We start from the raw sequence: 22082 nt of genomic DNA on the forward strand, positions 1-22082 counted from the left end.
GCAGGAGTCCGAAGACAAATAACGCCCTCAATTGCAGTACTTAGTGTTTCTGGTACAATCAAGGTAGTGTACTGATGAAGAGGATACTTAGCTGCATTATGGATGACATTTAGATGTGTTAAAATCAAGCCTAAAAGTAGAAAACCTCTTTGAACCTTGGAGCTACAGCAAAACGTGACCGCCATTATGCTCTCATTAAGCTGCTCAACACAGCTCACCTCGCAAAGTGTCCTCATCAAAATCTGGTGCATTTTCTTTTTCAGGTAAGTTTTCATTTTCACATGGAACTTTAATTGGCCTTCTTTCTGTAGCCATAGCAACTGTAAGAAGACTGATGCTTCTTACAAAGGTGCTGCTTAAGTTATCCTGGCCTGAAAGAAAGTTGGTTGTAAATGGTAATAAACATCAGCTCAACATATTCCCAGTTGTAAAATAAATATTTTTTCCCTTCTGAGAATGGGAGGGATACATAGACACAAAATCACAAGCAATTAATGTCATACTATAAAAGCAGCAAAAGAACAAAGATATGTACTAAAATATGATTCAATATTTATAAAATACATTTTCAATTGACTGAAATAAATTGGGCAAGTGTTGCAAGTTCATATAATTTGTTACAACAGCAATTCAAATTATTTAAGAGGCTGTAGGTAGTCAGGTAAAGTCTGTATTTGAGCATTAGCCCATCCAGGCCCTGAGCTTATAATACTGGTTTCCTCACATGAAGTGAGTGGGAGTAACTACACCCCTTGGACGGGATGCTAGTCCATCCCCTTTCCCCCTGGCATTTCATCAGGCTTACCTGGCTGATTTCTGTTACCCATTTAAAGGTAAACTTTACTAAGATACCAATCTATCATTACCAGTTGATGAATTGGAATCCTAAAAATCAAAGGCAGTTAGTTGAAAGGACGCTTCCAATAAATCACTAGGTGACATTTGAAGAAAAGTCATCGTTTCTCAATATTTAACATGGAAATCAGTATTAGCAGTAAAGTTAAAAGGGAGAATCTTAGCAGTCTTTCAAAAAAGGAAAAAATTACTTTTAAACTGTATGAAATAATAAAAATAAACACGTGAAATAAGCTGCAAATGTCTATAGGTTTTTGATCACATGCATCGTAAATTGGGGAGCACATTAAATTAATACTTATATTAGCCTGACACGAAAGCTAGTGCAAAACACGATCATGATTGTGTGCAAGACACGCAGACGAAACTGAGAGTGTTCCGATCATCAGCGCCTGCACAAAATCAAATCCATGACTTTAATATTCCTTTTAATTCTCCCGAATTACTTATTTTATCCAAGGTAAATGCCGGGTATCGCTTGCGAATTTTTGTGAATTCGACAGCTGTAACTTGTTCAAACAAGCTCAGCCTAATTAGCTCTTAAATAACACGAAGCGGTAATACAATTGATACACCCCAGAATCAAGTAAAAGTTAGCAATCCTCGTTAGTTAACTGCACGAACGTCTTTCACTGCCGGAGATCAGAGAAAATTAGGACAGATTAAGAGCATTTGAGGGAGAAAATGTTGACTGAGAAATTCGAAATAACAGTATTTACCTTACATTCAAAAATCTGATACAACCATGCGTTCTTACCTCTGTCGAAGAAATGGAAGGCACGTTTGACTGCTTTACGACCTTGCTTCCTCAATCCATTATGGAAGTGTTTTAAAAAAAAGTCACTAAGACTGCGAAAGTATCAAGAGAGAGTCGACAGCTTCGTTATAGAACGAAGAATCTTAATTGCGCGCTGTAAAAAACGAAAGGGGGAGTCCCCTAGTCCATAACTCTGTGCAAGCTTAAAACCGGAAGTGCGTGACTTTTGTCACGAAGCGCCTCCATTCCTGCGAGTTCTCACGCGGTCTCGCTCTCTGCCGATATAGAGTCAGGCACTCATTCAAAAAAGCAAATTTTAAGTAAATTCTTGGTGACGGAGTTGTCCTTGTATCAGGATCTCTTTCACTCATCTTTGACTCAACAGTTAGTGGTCACGCAAACAATGTCTACCGTGAACAATGTCGCAAGAGCTCTTGTTGACAGGTTGACTGTGAAATTCGCAGGAGAAATCGTGCAGGACACTGATGGTTATGATTTATTCAAGCTCTTTGAGGACCTCTTCTTGACTGAGAATGAGAGGACGAGCATGTTCAGAGAAGCTATTCAGTCTGATGATCTTTCGAAGATCAGATGCTATGCGGAAGATATGAAGAAATCAGGAGATGTAAAGGAGAATAAGTTTATTGATGTCTATCAGAACATATGTAGGATTCCATTGAATCATCAGATTCTGAAAGATCATGGAGTCTTCTTGACCTATTTATGAGATAACTTCTCATTTACAAAGATACAATTTTGACAGAAGAACAAATGAAGGCACGCCGCGACTTCTTTGCGGGAAGATACAACGTTAATATTTGAAAATCTTCAAACGAACAATTAACACCCCGATGGCGCGACAAGAGGATCGTTCAGGTTGATATTGTTCGCATCCTCTTCAGAACTCACGAGTGAGAAATTCTGAAGAGGGTGTGAAGATTATTCACAGGTGAATAATTTAAGTTGTCCTTGAAATCAAGGTTGTCTCCAAAATGTGCAAGAACTGTTTTTTGAAATCAAGGTTGATTTCAAGGTTAAATTCATGAGTTGCCTTAAAAATCAAGGTGGATATTAAAATGCGCCAGAACCCCAATTTTTCTCCTACTCAATGTGAAAACGGAAAAATGGAACCCATTTTTTAATTTTTATAATGGTACATGTTTTTAGTTAATCTTTCTAGGACTAGGTTATATACAAAGTTAAAAATTTTATTTGATTCTAATGCTAGTTTCCCTTTAGTTTGAGTTCACATATTTGATTTACTCAATCAGTTGATAATTGATTCCTAGGAAGTGACTCAAACTAAGGTTTGAAGTTCACCAAGAATAAGATTAACTCATGCCGTCTCTTAAGTTACATTATTATTACATGTATTATGGCACTTGAAGTTGAGTTATACTTGACGAATGAGGAAAGTCCTCTTACAGTTTTGAGTTAAGTCCTTACTTCTTTTCAAAACAGCGAGATAGTGACTAAACATATCTGACACCACTACCTCACTCATCAAAAGGAAACTAAAATACTTATGCTGAAATTTTTCTTTGCATTCAGCATTGAGTCCTTCATCTAACTCAAAATAATATTCTGATCATAATGGAAAGTCATGGCACAGCAGTCAAGCGCTGCATTCAAATGTACATTAGGGTGGTCTCAACCTCTGAATTAAAGTCAGTTGAGACAAGATTTAACATCATCTACCTTGGAGTGATAAATTCCCTTTTTTGTTGTAGCACAGCTAACATACCTAACTTCTCATAATTGCCTTGAGGAAAGTTAGATTTGACTGAATGGCTGCTTCTGCATCCTTTATTGAGTCCTGGTTTTTAGTATTTTATTTTTTTTTTTTTTACGTAAATACTGTTACTTTTCTAACATATTTTTGTCAATTCCTCAGCATTTTAAGGTAAGTTTAAAACTAACGCGGAACGGCAGTTCTCTGCAACGAAGTATTGGAATTAAACTTAGCAATCATCGGTAGTTGTAGCAGACTTTCACAACACCAGAAATCATAGAAAATCCGTCAAAAGAGTTAATTTAAGCTCAAAATAAAGGCATTTACCCGATGTATAAAGATCCTACACAACCTGGTTAAGTCACCCTGTCGGGTAAACGGACGCGACATTTGACTGTTCTATAAACTTTTTTTACAACCTTGCCTCCTCAATCCGTTCTGGGAATGTCTCAAAGGAACTCATTAAGATTAGTAAGGTCCAAATAAAATTAAACAGAAGCGTTATCGGACGCGAAATCTCAAGACAAATACCCAAACTACAAACTTGCCGACAGCGTTGCTGTCTAATATTAGGAGTTGTTTTTTCACGGGAAAAACTGAGGCTCAAGCTTGAAGTAGATGACACAGAAAACCGGAAGTAGAGAGCTTCTGTTGTATAGTATGACGAAATTATGGCTTTGTGGTTCAAAATACACACTGTGTTTTTCATGTGTCGCACTGTTCCAACATTAACAATTAAAACAAGGTAATAAATTATACAAATTTAGAACATTTAACTAGAAGGAAAGTTTTAAAACATTTAGTTCAAACGATATTGAATCGCTGAAAAACTGATCTACATAATAGGTAAGGTGTAACAACAAGAAGCAAGAATTGTAAAAAAAAAAAAAGGCAACAACTTTTTACGCTCCAAGTGAGCGCAATCATTTCAGTGAGCTGGTCATGTGATCAGGGTAAGCGAAAACGATTGACTCTGAGGACGAGAATGAAACTCTTTCGATTTTCGCTGTCTTTCTCACTCCAAAGGTATATGGAAACAAAGAATGTTCCTGTCGTCGATGAAAAACTTTTCCCAAAAGAATTTCATTAACTTAATTCTAAAAGTGGTTGTACCAAAGACCTCCAGCAGTTCGTTTACGGTATCCAAATTCAAATCGAGCGAGTTCTTAGCTCGATCTGTTTTATGCATCTCGCGGATTTCCACACTCAGGGCTAAAAGGGTAGCCATGAGATTGATAAAGGTAACAATGAAAAACAAGAACACTGTTAGTTTAGATATAACAAAAATGTAAATGGGATATTTCTGCTTTAAGGAGTTCAACCTGGTGTAATTTAAAAATCCCACAACGAAAGTTCTCAGAATGTAACTTACTATTAAGCAAACAATTACGACCCAAGATGACAAAGATTTGATAGAAATTAGTAGCTTAACATATCGAAACAAGGCGACGGTCAAAAGGATTATTAAAGTCCAAAATGAAGGAACCTATGTGAGCCGATGTAAGATTGCCTTGTAACCGGGGAACTGCGGAACATTCTGAAGGGCAGCTATAGAGATAGCGGTGAAAATACATAGCGAAGCCAGCCACACCATCATGACATCCTCTGAAAAAGGGAAAGCCGCATCTGTTTTGCACTGATATGCAGTGGATTTGTCCCGGAAGCAAGCAACATCACGAACCATTTACAAAAATGCTCCAACTAGCTGCCATAGCAACAACAAACTGAAAGCCAGTGCTGAGAGTTTTACATGATACGGATTTCTTTGTCTTTGTCCTGGAAAAAATGCCAGTAGCAATCGGCTGATTCCTGTAACAGTGGCCGGCGTATCTCAATACAAGTTGTCATGGCAATGTCAACACCACCTGATTAGGATAGGATAAAATTAACTTGACCTTATAATGAAACAAATATAAGAAAAATATTACAAAGAGTTTCCCATTGATATCAGCTGCACCCCTAAGCGGTCGAAAGACTCCATCACTTTTAACCGAATATACGGTAGTTTTTTTTTACCCTAATTCTTATTCTTGAGAACTTAAAAGATTACAACTGTTATGGTAAATACAGTAACACGCTCTTTAAGTGCCTTAGCCGTAAGCTAAACCAGCTTTTACGTATGTAGCACTTGTGATTGGTTTCTTTGATCACCAGACAATCGTGTATGATCAATACAGTTTACCCTGATACTGATATAATTTTTCAGCATACCTTCCATTCGCTCTCCTGCGAATTATCTCTTGACAAACCTTATTACGCCTCAGCTTCTTGGGAAGGAAATAACACAGTGATACTCTGCAGCTAAGAGAACCCGTGTTAATCATCAGTTAGCTGTGTTTTCCAATTGTCATTTCTTAAGAGGAAAACTTCAAGATATTTAGACCCTTTTTGAAACCAGATTCCCTTTCTTTTCCAGTCTTTCGAGTTAATGTTCCATGCAAAGCAGTTTCCTTGTTGATTTCTGTACCTTGTTTGAACGGAATTTGATCATATGAATTAACGTTTAAGCGTTTGACGAAAATGAAATACTGTATGCATAAATCAATTGATTGAACAACTTGTCAGTTTAGTAGTTGTCTGCAAAACAGCGAAACTGTCGATATACTTCTTTTCATTTCTGTTTACAGCGAAAATATAGATATTTTTCACTGATTTATGATATAATTAAATGAAATATTGAATGTAAAGATCCTTGTTAATCAGTTCAGGTTAGATTAGGAGCAATCCTTTGAATCAACCTCACCTCTTATTATTTTAAACACTGAATTAGATGCATTTGAACAAGTACGTAACAAAGAGAGCAGGCAGTCTCAGTATTAAAAATAAAATGGAATTAGATCATCAGGGTTTAAATCCTTTTATATGTTAATTGGAAACAAAAGAATTAACTAACAATTTCGCTTGAAACACGAAAACACGAATATTATGCCATGTGCATTACTGACCAGACGAGGAACAGGCTATTTACAATTCGTCAAAGCCATTTTCTCTGTCGATCGCATAGAGAGAAAGAAACAGAATTACCAAAAGTAATGGAGTGTCATGAAATCAAAGCCGAAGAGAAGAGGAAGTTATCTCAAAGAGCCAATATGAATTCAAAGAAGAAAAAAGCAGACTGCAAAAATCGCGGGAACACGCGAGGGTACAAGTCACGATTGGGTTTAGCGTTGCATCTGATTGGTTGCGAAAGGAGCGAGAGTTTTCTGTACCAATCACAGAGCGTGGCGAAGTAAATCTCGGATTATTTTCGCCGCTCGATCGAAAATTGCGCCAAATGGGATGAGCAGCCGTCTTTCGTCTTTATTAAGAACATTCAGTTGTCATTGCACTTGCAAGTGTGTTTGAGAAAATTAAAAAGGCTGGATTGAAATCAAAATTAATTTTTTCACCTTGATATAACTCCAATGTTGTGCGTTTAAGCCAATATCTTCACGTTTCTGCAGTTTTGGTGAAACTTTTGTAAGGGTCTGCCTAGGATGATGCTTTAATGACCGCAATTAAAATTAAATTACGTTAGCAATGACCGAAAAATCAGAATGACCAGTAATCGTCCGTTCTACCTTTGCGACCGACACCAGTTATTGCCATGATTTTTGTTCCAAAATGCGTCCCTGTTTCATGAATCTAATTTCAGTTGCTGACGCATATATTGAAAAATGAGAAATTTAAGGGACTAAAATAGCGTCCACGTTAGTCACCTGACAGCAGACTTGTAGTTCAGTGAGCAGAGCCTGAGGGAAATCAATTTTGATTTCAATGCGCTTATTCACCTTTCAGCAATCGAAGATAGTGAAACATTACATGCATAACATATGAATAACATTACATGTACTACTTAAGGATTATCTAACAGTCACCTTGTGTTTGCCTTAATTAAATAACTTTAAACCCTTTAACTTTCAGAAGTGATGAACATGTAACTTCTCCCTATTATAACTAAACAGTATTTTGCAAACAGGTAATGAGAATACCCAAACTTATCAGGTAGAAGTCATTATTATGATCTAACACCAAATTCTCGTAACCAATTTAAAAGGAAATGTGTAGAAGCGAGAGAGGAGAATTAACAATCAGATCTTGGGAGTTAAAGGGTTAAAGTCTCTTGAAGTGATAGAATTATCATATGCTCTTCGGATTAGATAGAGATACTCTACCTGATTAAATCGTTTTGTAAAGAATCCTTTGACGGGTGTATATGCGTGGATAACGAAAATCTGAAAAGGAGAGGTGAACATTAATTAATATGATATGAGTCACAAAAAATGTTTAATGAAGACATACATCAATCAACTAAAAAGTCTTCCTTGGCGCTCCTTCCCTAGTTCCTAGAAAAGAGTACGCGTAGCCTCCATGCTAAAGTTTTAAATTGCTTTCTCCTATGAACTGAGGAGACTGTCAGCGTAGCTCAGTTTAATGAACAATAGCTTTGTAAAATTAGCTTAAAACATTTGCGCGCGTTTTCAACTCACTTGGAATTGGAAATGTGAATTCAAACTCTGCGTCTCCAGAGATAGATTGTGAACGCAACCTCGTCTGGCTACTACGATCGCGAAACACCTTAGCGATCTTGTGTTTACCAATTTCTTCACCTTCCCTGGACATGGTTTTTGTTACTTTTCACCTTCCTCGAGTGTAACAACAACGACACCACTGCAGTTGTCCTTTACCGCACCTACAAGAGTGGGCATTTCCACTTATTCTGTTTGCAGCTGATTATCAAGGACATTCGTCTCAACTCTACCGGTCACTTCCGCCTGCAGGCCACTGAGGGGGAGGAGCAGGGCTAGGATGAAGGAGAGGGACCACCGTGGATTTTGACGCCATTCTTTAAGGTACCCGTACAAATATAGGACATACTGAACTAAAGATTAAAGCGTACGAAGGATTTCGCATTCAGAAAACTATTGTTTTGCTTTTCATCGATATATTTTCAACCTTTCAACTATAGAAGAATCTCTTCTATTAAAGTAATGACACAAGCACAAACAGATGACTTTTGCCACCTCAAGTCATAGTGACTCAGAATAGCTTCGATCTTATCCTACCAACAACTTATCCAATCTCTTTCACAGCCCTTTAACAGTCCTTTTATTAGATTTGCGTGCATTAGAGACGCTAACGGAAAATAATGGGACAGTATTATTCATAGTTTTCAGTCTTGAACAGTTGTCATGTTTTTTTTTTTTACTTGCACATGTCACGCATCGCATTCGAGTCGAAAAACATTCAGCCTCTCTCAGTGAGCCGCAGTCGCCAGTGAACACAATTGATGTATTGGCAAACAGCGAGGAGATTGGCTCTTTTAATCTTAGTTTTGGCAATAAAGAAACTAAATTAAGAAACCACAATGCTTCCGTCTTCAATCTAAAAATGACTGAATTGAAATTGAAACTTAGCCAACGCCCTGATTGTCCCTCCCTGTCCCATCAATTTCTCATGAGGTGTGCAATGAGTATATACCGACCTCAGGTTAGTTGGAGTGACTTGCACAGACTCCAGCAGCAGTAGTACGTGGGGGTCTCGAGAATAGAAAGCCACTCTCTTTATGATGCAAAGATACATACCTCTCAATTCTCCTTTTAAGCGTTGTGCTGAATAAATAAAAAAGAACTAAGTTGTAAGTTATGGTAGTTTAGATTTAATGTTTTATGTTGTCGTTTATAATTACCACTCAGATCCTCACAATTTTTGAACCTCTGGAGCGTGTCCCTGGCCTGCTTTCTTTCCTAAGTTTCTTTTGAGCTCTTCTTCCCTTTTATATTGTAAAACATCATTGAGTGGCGTGAAGATTTAGTTTGAGAATTGTTCTCCATGGTTTTCTTCCTTTCGTTAGTTCTCTGTCGGGTTGAACAAGAAATCGTAAATAGATGTTCGAAGCAGTTAATTCCATCGACTCAAACCAAAAAAATTTGCTCACACAAGACATGAACTAATGCCAATGCGTAATTTAAAATGCAAAAATTTTTTTCGTCACAGACATGCGTTCATTGCATTATTCGTCAGCATCATAATCACTGCAGAAGCCTGGAGCCCAGGTTTGTGACGTCATTTATAATTATGTCACGTCAAGGAAGAATACAAAGTTAATCTAACTGAGAGAGGTTATATCTCGTCATGCACTGGAGCATGTCACTTGAGGATCACTTCAAAATTACACAGAGCAATATCACTGTCACAAATCACTTAGTTAAGAATGTAGAATTACTTTTACTTGTCTGGAAGGGCTCATATCATCGTTTGACTTTTCGAAGCAAAGATATTGTGAAAAATCCCTTTGTCTTGTAAAGGTATTATTAATTTTTCGGACATTTTAGCGCAAATGTTCCATTTTCTAATAGATAGGACGCTCCTGATTTCCGACTTCACGACTTAAAGAATGAATAAATTCGCCTGAATTCGTGCGTTGAGGGATGTCTGAATAGCTAAAGAAATATAATTCTTCCGCACCAACACCAATATAATGATTCACACGTTTTCGCCGGATGCTCCATGAAGACGGATCGAGCCAGCTTTAATCTACGTTTTACATTTGCACGAAATTGTAATGAATAAATGATGAAAGTACCGCAAAAATACTATAAAAATTATGAATTCTTTTAATTACACAAGTAGGGCGTATAACTGCACATTGTCTATACTTATAGAACTTTAATTGTGCTTGAAAATTAGCGGTTTCTCATCAATATCGCTGATAGTTAGTCCAACGACATCTGCAAATTAATAATAGTAACAACATTTCATAATACCTCATCATCAAATGCCATGTGCCAATACTATAGAGAAAGGTTAGATGCCTAGAGGCCCAATCACCGAGGGAGACTGTTCGGCGACAGTTTTAGGCTCGAGACATGTCAGGGGAACAACTCAGAAGTTTAATTGGTAGTACAAAGACACAGTTACCATATTTAAAATGCAAATTTATAGCTGAAGTGCTGAGTTGTTGCCAGTATGTTCTTGTTTGTCAAAATGTTAAACAATTTTCCAATCTTCACTCATGCACGAATCACTAAGTTTAATATCAAGGCTTTTGGTGGAGACAGGGCATATCTGCTCTTTTTCGACCAAATGACAGTTTTTTCAGGCAGAAATTCGGAATTTTTGCCTTTTCATTTAGTGTGAACAACGAGTCAAGATGTTTGTCGATATAAAGATATACGTTTAACACAGATAACGTCAGAGTTTTTATACATCACCCATCATCACAGCGTATGACAGTTTTCTCAAGGGAAAGCAGCTGGATTCATTAATCTATCCAGCCAGTGTCTACGCACCTTCATTTTAGGTTTAACAGTCAAACTGTAAATGCCATGGGTTGTTTTGCGTCGCGAAATAACAGAATCGAAATATACGTCTCAGTTGCTCCGGCAACATCGACTTCAAGAATCAGAGACATTCCGCTGTCACACGAACAAAAATGCATTTTAAGAGAATTTTGGCAGCTCATTGAACCCATTAAGAGCGTCATAGGACAGAAAGTGTTTAAACGGTAAGTGTTTTAAATACTCGCTATCTCTGGTTTGTTTTGTTTTCTTTCCTAAATAAAAATGAATGTAGAGTCTCGAGTTGATGCTAACTTTTCTTTATAAAATATATCATACCATCACTAGGATTGGAATCGTTTAAAATGGAGAAATAGGGGAAACAGTATGCTGATCCTAACTGGATGTCATGTTACACGTGAAAGTAGCTTACTAATACATGTCGAATCCAGTCAGTTTTAAGAATGATAGATTTAACTGCATGGTTGTGAGGATGAAATGTAAGAGTAAATGGAATGCGGTCAGTGTTATCCTTCTCAGCTGTTTGTAGTGCTGACTGTCGATCAATTTGTTGGGCAAGGTGGTGCCCGCTTGAACGACAGAGACAGGATAGCCACGTTTATCGAAAAACTGGCAAATTGGCTCTGACTTTTCTGAAAAATCAGAGTCGTCACTACATAAACGACGAAGTCTGAGAAACTGTGAAGAAGGTATGACATAACTGGCACGTCAGCTCCGATGGGAATTCGGCCGTGATTAGGGTGGTTCTATTTGATTTCCGTAAAGCATTCGATCTTATTGATCACAACATCTTAGTGTGTAAACTCTTAGATTAAGATATTCCGAACCACATATTATGCTGGATTGTTGACTTTTTATCGGATACAACACAGAGAGTTAAACTGGCCGAGGATTGCTTCTCCGAATGGCGTTACATTCCAGCTGGTGTCCCATAGGGGACCAAGCTTGGGCCATGGTTATTTTTGATAATGATTAATGATCTGAATGCAGGAGAAGTAAAGATGTGGAAATATGTGGATGATACCACAATTTCAGAGGTGATAGCTAAAGGCCAAGAGAGCTGTATTCAGCAAATGGTAGACGATCTCGCAATACAAGCAAGAGATGAAGGTTTTCAGTTAAACGAAAGGAAATGTAAAGGGCTTAGGATTAGCTTCGCAAAACACGAACCAGAATTTGATCCTATCTGGGTTAACCGTCAGACCCTTGAGACTGTGAAAAGTATAAAATTATTAGGACTCAATATAAGTAGTGCTTTAAAATGGAATGCCCATATGTTCGAGCTAGTTAGGAAGGTTTCTACAAGACTATATTTTCTAAGACAGTTGAAGAGATCGCATGTCGCCACAAAAGAGCTTCTTCTATTTTACATTACATGCATTCGGTCTACCCTGGAGTACGGCAGCCCAGTTTTCCATCGCGCTTTACCAAGTTATTTAAGCGAAGACCTAGAAAGACTTCAAAAACATGCTATGAAGATTATTTATCCCGAGCTTTCGTATGCAAAGGCTCTGGAAATATCTAGACTTTTAACGCTGTATGATAGAAGAGAGGCAATCGCAGCAAAGTTGTTCAATGAAATATGTGCAAATCAATCTCACAGTCTTCATAAACTACTTCCAAGCAAATACCAACCTGGCTACTATCTGAGAGAACAAAGAACATTTATTCGTCCGAGGTGTAAAACTGAAAGATGCAAGAATAGCTTTCTCTTAAGTTACGTTTATCGTAGGTGATAATTAGATATTAATTTGTTACTTATTTTACATAGGAATTCGACGCATGCTTTTAATTTTGTCATGCTGTAACAGTTTTTAATTAGGAAATTAATTAATTAGTTGTAATTTAGTAAGCTAGAAATTTCGCATTTGTAAACCTTATCGCAATTCAGCTTTTGGCTGCAAGTTCTTAAGGTGAATAAACTATCTATCTATCTATCTATCTATCTATCTATCTGGAGTTCTTGACGTGTGATGGATGAGAAGATGAATACAACAAGTAACTATGTGAATCTGTAGATTTGTAGTAAACACTAGTGCATAAACCGTTGCCTTCAATTGAAATTTTGATGTCTAGAAAAGCCAAAGAAGTGTCGGAAATTTCCCTGATATATCTAAGAGCCGGATGAAAGGAATTGATGGCGGTTATAAATTGAGTGAGCTCCTCTTTGGTAGAGGAGGTAGCGCAGTTGCAATCGTCAATGTAACGGCCGTAGAGTTCAGGTTTTGGGCCGTGGTATTGACTGAAAAATTGATGTTCGATAAAACCTACAAAAAGATTGGCGTAACTGGGTCCCATTTTAGTACCCATGGCCACGCCATTAGTTTGTTTTTAGTAGTTACCACCGAATGAAAAGCAATTGAGTGTGAGTTCGGCCAGACGGAGTAGTGTTTCAGAGCTAGGTTCCTTAACAATGCGATGATAGAAAAAATGTTTGAGGGCCCGGAGACCATTTGGAATGACAGTTTAAAGAGATGTTATATCCATAGTGAAAATAAGTTTGTTTTGGCCGAGGAAACTAAAGTCACGAAAAATTTCAAGTGCGTGTTGGCTGTCCTTATACATATCACATATGTGAGAAAGAGAGTTAGTCATCATATAAATAGAAATGAGTTTTCCAAATGCAAAACACTAAAATATAACGCGTAAACTTTCGCAACTGCTACCGATGTTTATAAATTGTTGATGACTATTGTTGTCTAAAGAATTTTCAGACTTATCCTAACGTGTTTAATGCCCTTTAAAAGGTGCCTCCTGTTGTTTGTCTATTTCCTATTGTATAAAGATTTAAGATACATCTTAACTAGTGCAGTACTTGAACAAGTCGCTAAGAAACGAGTTCCGGTTTTAAAGAAGAACCCAGTGAACAGTGAAAACGTTTTCTCGGGCTTTTTAGAGAGCAAACGCCAAAACGCAAACGCAAAAGCACCAGTTCTGTTGCGTCTTTCGCCTGTTTTCCTGCCAATCGGGTCGTTATTTTGTGCAAAAGTGACTTTAAAATGCAAATGCACGCGCACTACCTTCGTGATAGCATATTTCTATTGAAGATGTGGATGGAGATTCACAACAGTGTAGCTGTGTCTTGTTGTGGGTATTGCTCAGTGTCTTGATTTCTTTGTACAACTGGCAAAATGGCAGTAAAATTTATTATCTAAAGTAAACGTGAATCGAATTTCAGTTATTCAGAATTGACAACCATGATCATGAATGATTTTGTTTCAGACTTTTTGAGTCCAATCCAAGAATTCAATATATATTTCCCGCCTTTACGAGTTTGAAACTTGAAGGCGTAATCAATTCTCGATCTCTGTATCTTCACGTCAGACGAGCCATGACTGCGCTGGAAAATGCTATGTTTTCCTTAAACGACGCAGAGGTTTTCATCGAGTATTCAATTCAATAAGCTGTTCATTAACATTTTTCACGTGCGTTGCAAATATTTGAAGGATAAAAAACGCAATAGCGTCTCTTTTGCGCGAAAATATGTACGGATATTTGTCCTTGGATATTATCTGTTCCTCGAAGCTCACAGTTTCCGCATCTTGGAACAGAAAATTCGAGAAAATGACCGCAGACAAATATTTGCACTTATTTTGGCGCCAAATTGGAGAACTTGTTTATATAGCACTGTATGGTGATTTGAAATTAAGTAGAGTGAAGCCTAGTGCTATCTAGGGATACATATTGTTCTGAAGCGTTGTCTAGTTACTGCATTTTACGGATTTACAGTGCTACTCAGGGGTATAATGTTGTATTGTGCCGTATGATGATAAAACTTGCAGTACAGGGATGTACAGGGACGGGGAAAAGGGGCATATAGGGGTGCGTATTCGAACAGACATGGAGTTTAATAATCGACGAAACATGTTTGCTCATAATGAATCTCTCAAGTTGTTATCGACTATCTCTCTAAGCACTATTGTAACTTATCCTTTCTTAATTATTGTTTTGTCAAAACTCTTTCCCAGGGTCTTCTCTTTGTCTACATCCGAGATGGTGGCTACCGACTCAGTAGGGTCCGGCTGTGGATTGGCCTGCCACCATCTTGGATTCGCATTGTAGATGGACCCTGCGCGAGAGTTTGACCCATTCCCAATCAGATGATAGAAGAGGCCTTAATTTGGACATTGAGGGACTCTTTTCCAACAAAATGCACCGATTATGTCGCCGAGACTTGGAGGGAGCTCTTCCGCTTTATAACTGCTATTATGATGAGAGGACTGAGGAGAGCAAGTACTGGCACCCTGTGGACTAGGAATCAATGGAGAGGAAAACTGAGATTTCACTAGAGATGACTTTAAGAGGACACCATCCCAAAGTGGACATAATACGCATGATCAAAACTACAATGGGGGAGTAACGAGGTATATGAGTTGTAAGAAGCCTGACGTTGCGCGAAGATTGAGACGAGTGAAAACTGAAACAGACAAGGAGATAGTCGCGTCCTATGAAGCGCGCAGAAGAACAAAGTTGAGGGCGATAAAAGAGGTGCGCGTAAAGAGGGGAATAAAGGAAAATTGCGATAAAAAAAAATGGAAGGAACCAGAGGAAGGAGAAAAATAAAGGGATACGCAAATGTGAAAAGGTGTAAAAACTTGTGTGAGGAAAAAGATAAAAAAAGGCGCAGACATGTAACAATATGAACACGTCCGTCGGCGTTCAAAACCGTGTGGCAATACGGAGAACAATAGACAGTGAAAGAGACACAATCGAAGAGATGACGCGCTTTTGTTAAGTGGGCGGGGGCTTGAAACATGGTATGTTAGTACACTGTTAGCTGCACACATTATCAACTTGGCGCGCGGGTCAAAACAAGCATTGAAGTCCCCATAGGATCTGCTTTCTCTACATCTTACGTGCATCCTAAGAATATGGAGACAGACAATGTAAATCAACGCAGTTTTTGTATTTTATACACTGTATATTTCTCTTACACAAAGAAGTAAAAAAAATAAGCACAATAGAAACTGCATTAAATCGTTCAAGGCATTAAGTAAAATACGCGCTAAACGGAGACACTAAAATGAAGCCATTTACTCCCAAGACTGATCATAATTTAAATTCTCCTCACGGTATTAATACACCGACAAACATGAAGTCAATAACAATTCGAGAAAATCCAAACTGGAGGATAATCTTTTCCTAGAAACATAATGTTACATCGAATTCTCGGAACAAGCGGCAGCAAAGAGAAACACATTCTTATCAGTTGGGAGAATTTTTCTTCAGAACTTGGGAGTTCATGAGTTAATTAATATAAACTAAGGTAAATGAACAATTATCTTCAACTTAAATTAAAAATAGCATCAAAACACTTCACACGAAATACACTGACATTATACAAACCATGTTTAGTTGAAACTGTCCCAGCATGTCTTTAAAATCCTAGTTACATTATATTCAACCACGCATATCACCAGACATCCTCAAATCATGCTGAGGTAAATTTAAAGCGATGAAAAAATTTCAAGATGTGATTTTCAACAATTAGAAGTTTTATCCTGAAGCCCTGAACCTTTTCAACTACGCACTAGATTTACATTAATTCATGAGCCTTTTCACCACAATAATTCCCATTGAGGACTACATGGCTTACGTTAACTGCTTCTCTCATTTATGAGCGTAAATATTGTCGTACTAGAAACAACAAATTCCATGTCACCTACAATAAAAGTCACACCTATGGAAACCTTAATTATAGTGAACTCTGCGTCCCTCTTTCCTAGTTTAGATTACATGGACAATTTTTAGCCTCTCTGTCCTCGTTCTTTAAAACGAACGGAGAAGTGTTTGGTAAAACGGACAAAAATTGGCCAGACTCGTTTGATTGAAAACAGGGTTGTAGCCAGCTTTCTGACTAAATGTAAGCCTCTTCCCTCACAAATTTCAATTTTTGTTTCAACATTTGCAAGAGTCATATTATCTTTTAGTAAAAGTCAAGCGGGAAGAAAACAATTGTAGGCCGGGCCTACGGGACTAGAGGCTGGCTACACCCCTAAAAGTAGGTGTAATGTCTCTAACATATGGTTAGTAAATTTAATAACATCATCTCTGATGTTTACTTCTTCAAATTAAGCTTAGAATGGCAATCTTGGCACTGACAGAACTAAATTGTATTAAAATGGATTGAGTTGAAAATGTTAATCAATTTTTTTGTAAAGATGAAGGTAAATTGTAACAAAGTAATTTATGATGTAGAAAACGGTCTAAGATCAATCCACATATTCAATTCACATACACATTCAATTAAAGTTTTGGAAATAAAAATTCGCCAATTTTTGCAAATGACAAATTGTTTCTTTGCTTAGCAAAAGCTTAGAGCATATAGGTAATTAAAATCCGATGGAAAAGCCCCTGGTTGGGTAAAAGAAATAACCTTTAAATTATTTTCCATACAACTGATTGTAATACAGGAACAGAGCTGACTGACATGTTGGTGGAAATGGAAACCTTCTTCATAACAGAGGCCTTGTTGCATTTCGTTCTCTTCGCAAGCATCTAAATTTGTGAAGGTAACAAAAAAAGACAATTCCACCGATCAAAATATAATGAAATAGACTGCTTTTATTTCTTCACCAAAGTAAAGTTGCACATCTCAAGTTCCATTTAACAAAAAAGTGAAAAGTCATGAAAAATAGCCAAAAAGCGCCAAAATAGAGAAGCATTTAAACCTTCCAAGTTCCTGCGTCATTCATTTTGAGATGAAATAAAAAGTTTTCATTTATGTGATTTCATATTTAAATTTTCTCTTTCCTTTGCCATGAAGTCAAGAGTGACGTCATCTCCAATCAGCAAAAAGGGCGCCCAGTGTTTGATGTCGCAGAACTTGTCCGATTCTCTGAGGCTTTTCATGGCCAGGTTCAGTGACTCGCTTGCTCGTTTACCTCCTGCAAGCTGTTGATAAAAGTATTTCATGAACTCAAGAGTAGCCTCGTCTTCAATCGCCCACAGGGACACCACAACAGACCGAGCACCAGCCCCCATAAAAGCGCGCGCAATGCCAACCACACCTTCAGCCTTGATTTCGCCCTGGCCGCTGTGGCAACAACTAAGCACAACAAGTTTGGCCCGAAGTTGAACATTCAACACATCTCGAATCGTTAAAATGTAATCCTCCTCCGTTGGCACAGTAGATATTCGGTCTAGGTCAGGTGTAAGAGCAATTTCGCCAGTTTCCGAACATCCGTGTGCCGCAAAGTGAACTAAGGAAACGGAACTGAGTCTTTTCAACACCTCACGTTTCGTGGCTTGTCTGCCAGTGATTGGGGTGATATTCAGAATTTTTCCGATCATTTCTACTTCTTCTTTAGCATACTTAAGCTGCTCGAGGACTTTCTCTCCCTCGCTGTTAGTAACCTCGGCTACCCACGGATCTCCTACGAGCAACACGCCACTGCTTTTGTGATAATCATCTGGGCAATCGGCAATGAGTCTAAGACTTGCTAACGATGGAGCGACTCGGATTGTGAACGATTCACACAGGTATTTAGAATTACCATCCTTCAATGCAGCGTAAGGAGCGATCCACAGGGGTCCATCAGGAATAATGAGTAGCTCATCCCCTTCAATCAAGTCAGCCACCGGCTTCATAACGATGTCATACAAAGTGCTCAAGCATCCGTCTTGTTGGATGTGAGGTTGAGGGTTGGCTTCTTTGGTTTTCTCATCCACTTTTGAACGGCCCTCCCTCAAAGCATCTAAAGATCGATTCTCGCATCTCACATTAGAACGAACACCAAGTTGTGTATAGACACCGAGCATGAACGACTCAAAGGACTGGCTAGATCCACCATTCTCTGAAACAAAACCTTTGAGTCTACTTTGTCTTAACTGAACTTGTTTTCCTTCGGACACAACCCAAAGATTGACGTTAGCTTTGTCCACTGCCTGAAAGACAGTGTTTGATGGAACGTTTTTTAAAACTGCACAATCTTCATCTTCTTCCTCGTGGTGACTTGTTCCACAACAAAAACTGGATTCCATGAGGTCGGTCAGAGCTTGCGCTCGTCCTCTCTCAGCAACAAATAAGGCTTCATCTACATGACCTTGTTCTACGAGAACTCTCCACAAACCCGTATACGCCTTTTGATGCTGATTTCGAAAATTAACTTTCCACTCATCTTTAGATTTTAGAAGTACTCTCAAGGAATTTAATAAGTTTATGCTAGCTTGGTAATGCTCAACGGCTTTTGGCAGTCTACCTAGCAACTCAAAAACGTATCCTAATGAATAGTAGGCCATTGCCTCCAAGGATTTGTCTCCTACTTCTTTTGCTATTTTAAGATGTAGGTTGTGGTACTCTATGGCTTTTTTGAAATCACCCAGACTAAAATAAGCATTGCCAAGATTGCAATAAGAAACACCCTCCCCATGCTTGTCTCCTACTTCTTTAGCTATTTTGAGATCTAAATTGTGGTACTCTATGGCTTTTTTCAAATCACCCAGACTAAAATAAGCATTGCCAAGATTGCCATAAGCGTTACCCTCCCCATGCTTGTCTCCTACTTCTTTAGCTATTTTAAGATGTAGGTCTTGGTACTCTATGGCTTTTTTGAAATCACCTAGACGGTCATAATCATTGCCAAGATTGCCATGAGCACCACCCTCCGCATGCTTGTCTCCTACTTCTTTAGCTACTTTTAGATGTAGGTTGTGGTACTCTATGGCTTTTTTCAAATCACCCAGACTAACATAAGCATTGCCAAGATTGCCATAAGCAACACCCTCCCCATGCTTGTCTCCTACTTCTTTAGCTATTTTAAGATGTAGGTTGTAGTACTCTATGGCTTTTTTGGAATCACCCAAACGGGTATAAGCATTGCCAAGATTGCCATAAGCACCACCCTCCCCATGCTTGTCTCCTACTTCTTTAGCTATTTTAAGATCTAGGTTGTGGTACTCTATGGCTTTTTTAAAATCACCCATACGAAAATAAGCATTACCAAGATTGCCATAAGCGTTACCCTCCCCATGCTTGTCTCCTACTTCTTTAGCTATTCTAAGATGTAGGTTGTGGTACTCTATGGCTTTTTTGAAATCACCCAGACGGCCATAAGTAGTGCCAAGATTGCCATAAGCACAACCCTCCCCATGCTTGTCTCCTACTTCTTTAGCTATTTTAAGATGTAGGTTGTGGTACTCTATGGCTTTTTTTAACTCACCCAGACGGCCATAAGCATTGCCAAGATTGCCATAAGCACCACCTTCCCCATGCTTGTCTCCTACTTCTTTAGCTACTTTAAGATGTAGGTTGTGGTACTCTATGGCTTTTTTGAAATCACCCAGACGAAAATAAGCACTGCCAAGATTGCAATAAGCACCACCCTCCTCATGCCTGTCTCCTACTTCTTTAGCTATTCTAAGATGTAGGTTGTGGTACTCTATGGCTTTTTTGAAATCACCCAGACTAAAATAAGCATATCCAAGATTGCCATAAGCGTTACCCTCCCCATGCTTGTCTCCTACTTCTTTAGCTTTTTTAATATATAGGTTGAGGTACTCTATGACTTCTTCTCCCCGATTATAGAGATCTATAACTTTCTTGACATCACCTGAACTTGCACTACCATAGTCTTGACTAATAGGATCTTTTTCCTCCAAGGACTTATCTCCCACTTCACTGACAGACTGAAGTCTTAATGCCAACAAGATCCTATTGTTTTTGTCAATCTTTTTCATGTTAAGGGTTAAAAATGTGGAAAAAACAAAAAAAATTATGTTTCTGATCATATTGATGTGTAATAGTCCATTTTAACATTTGCGTGCTTGGTTCCCAAGCCTCTGAACAAGGGCGATGATTAAGGGTGACCTTGTTACGGTAAAAAATATTGCTGCTTTTTAAATGCAAACTACTTTGTTATTATCGTTTCTAGATACTGGTCTCTATCACAACAAGGTCACCTTCAGCCTCACTCCAAATCAAAGGCTTAGCAACTAAGTACACAACTATAAAATGGCCCATTATGAGGGCTTTGCATGAAAGGTAGATGATTTATCAACATTCAGTCTTAAAGTCAGTTATGAAGTAAATCTACACTTCAAAAAATGTTTTTTCTGTGTGCAGCCTCAAAATTTAACGCGAAATATCTAGATTTAATCCCTAGTTTCCAAAAACTGAGCAGCACTTGCTCAATTTTGAAATTGATATAGCTTTAACATCAGACAAATGTTTTACAGCATTGGAAGAAATGAGTCTACAACACAAATACATGTCTTTAGAATTTTTATTTGTCCATAGGAAAGCACAACGAGTCCGAGTCTCTAAGTAGTGGAAAAAAGGTCGAAGGCAAGAAAATCTGCATAAGATATGTAAACATTACCGAGCTTTTTGTTCTGGCTTGTTTTAGAGAGATCATCTACCCAAGTACTATGTATAAACTGGATGAATATTAGTCTTCTAATCCCTCAACTCCCGTGAGTGACCAAAAGAGAATTTCTCCTTACAATAGCAATACAATATCAATCAGAAAAGTGTTGAGAGTAAAAAAAAATATATCAATTTGAAAATAGTTAGTTGATGCAATACTGAATTCTCTGTACTAACATTACGAGAATTGTATGGTTGACAGTAAGGATAATTACAAATTTGGTCTGGGAAATTAAAGGGTTATTTAAACTAATGTACCAGTTATTGGCATGGATAGTAGAACTAAGTCAAATTGGCTAAAAGGAGTAATTTCATTAGTCATGAGGTAATAACTTCTCCTATGTTTTTAATCACACACACTTAAAGTATATGAGCTGACAAGTTCCCATCATAATTAATACCCTTCTTTGTATTTTCTCCCTTGAAACATCAAATTATGGAAACTATTTCCATTATACCCACGGTTAAAAATGAACGATTCCTTCAAAGGATACAGCTAGTCCCTTATCACACCAACTGATTGCTTCTTCAAATCTCTTCAATTCAAGACAAGCAGCGGCTCCTGTAGGCAACAACACAAAGAAGCATACTTTTACTGTAGCTCAATTCTGAGAAAAGAACCTGAAAGCATTGAAATCATTACAGACCAGAAGAAAAAAAAAGACAAAACAAAACAAAACAAAGAAAGTAAACGGAAAAGAATAACAAGAAGAATAAAAAAATCTTTGGGCACTACCGTATTTTTGTCTTGGATGCCTTTTAAAATCTACGACTGTGACAAGTTTCTCTCAACTACACCCGTCACGCAATTCTTGCTCTAGGCGGTCACTTGACAAAATAAACCTACATTTTTTTAGTTCTGTAGGTCAAGTGACCGCCTAGAGCAAGAATTGCGTGACAGGTGTAGTTGAGAGAAACTTGTCACAGTCGTAGATTTTAAAAGGCATCCAAGACAAAAATACGGTAGTGCCCAAAGATTTTTTGGATGATTTTCAGAGATGAAATGATGGGTTATAAAGGGTAATTAAGATAAGTGTTGTAGCTTTCTGGCAACGGGAGATATTTGACCTCAAAGTTGTAAAATATTTGGAT

General features: G+C 38.0%; 1 long non-coding RNA gene and 1 pseudogene across 2 annotated transcripts in view; both read right to left on the reverse strand.

Annotated features, from left to right (window-relative positions):
• Positions 1-22082, reverse strand: part of LOC149034742 (uncharacterized) — a 367942-nt gene that overhangs the window by 6412 nt on the left and 339448 nt on the right. The window lies entirely within an intron of this gene.
• Positions 3922-5192, reverse strand: LOC149034743 (uncharacterized; annotated as a pseudogene).

Source organism: Pocillopora damicornis, chromosome 14, assembly GCF_964200805.1.
Source record: "Pocillopora damicornis chromosome 14, jaPocDami1.2, whole genome shotgun sequence".
NCBI lineage: Eukaryota > Metazoa > Cnidaria > Anthozoa > Scleractinia > Pocilloporidae > Pocillopora > Pocillopora damicornis.